Here is a 430-nt window from a genome sequence, read left to right on the forward strand (position 1 = left end):
GCTATGCAAGCATAAGCATCTGAGTTCAGTCTCTGGCACTTACATTAAAAAACTAGGTTGGGGATGCTGACAGGAGGATTCCTGGAGCTTGCTGACCAGACGGACAGTCTAGAATCTAGACTCCAGATAAATTGGTGAGCTCCAGGTTTAATAAAGAGACCCTGTCTCAAAAATAAGGTAGAGTGTGATTGAAAAAGAGACCTGGCATTGACCTCTGGGTACACACACACACACCACACACACAAACACACAGATACACACACTATACACACATACCACACACACAAACACACACACACAAACATACACACATACCACACACACAAACACACACACACAAACATACACACATACCACACACACAAACACACACACACAAACATACACACATACCACACACACAAACACACACTCCATACACACACATACC

The 430-nt window shown here is 43.5% G+C and overlaps 1 protein-coding gene across 1 annotated transcript in view; it reads left to right on the forward strand.

Moving 5' to 3' along the window:
* Rint1 (RAD50 interactor 1) overlaps positions 1-430 on the forward strand; it is a 28710-nt gene that overhangs the window by 11985 nt on the left and 16295 nt on the right. The window lies entirely within an intron of this gene.

Source organism: Grammomys surdaster, unplaced genomic scaffold, assembly GCF_004785775.1.
Source record: "Grammomys surdaster isolate TR1022 unplaced genomic scaffold, NIH_TR_1.0 325, whole genome shotgun sequence".
Lineage (NCBI taxonomy): Eukaryota > Metazoa > Chordata > Mammalia > Rodentia > Muridae > Grammomys > Grammomys surdaster.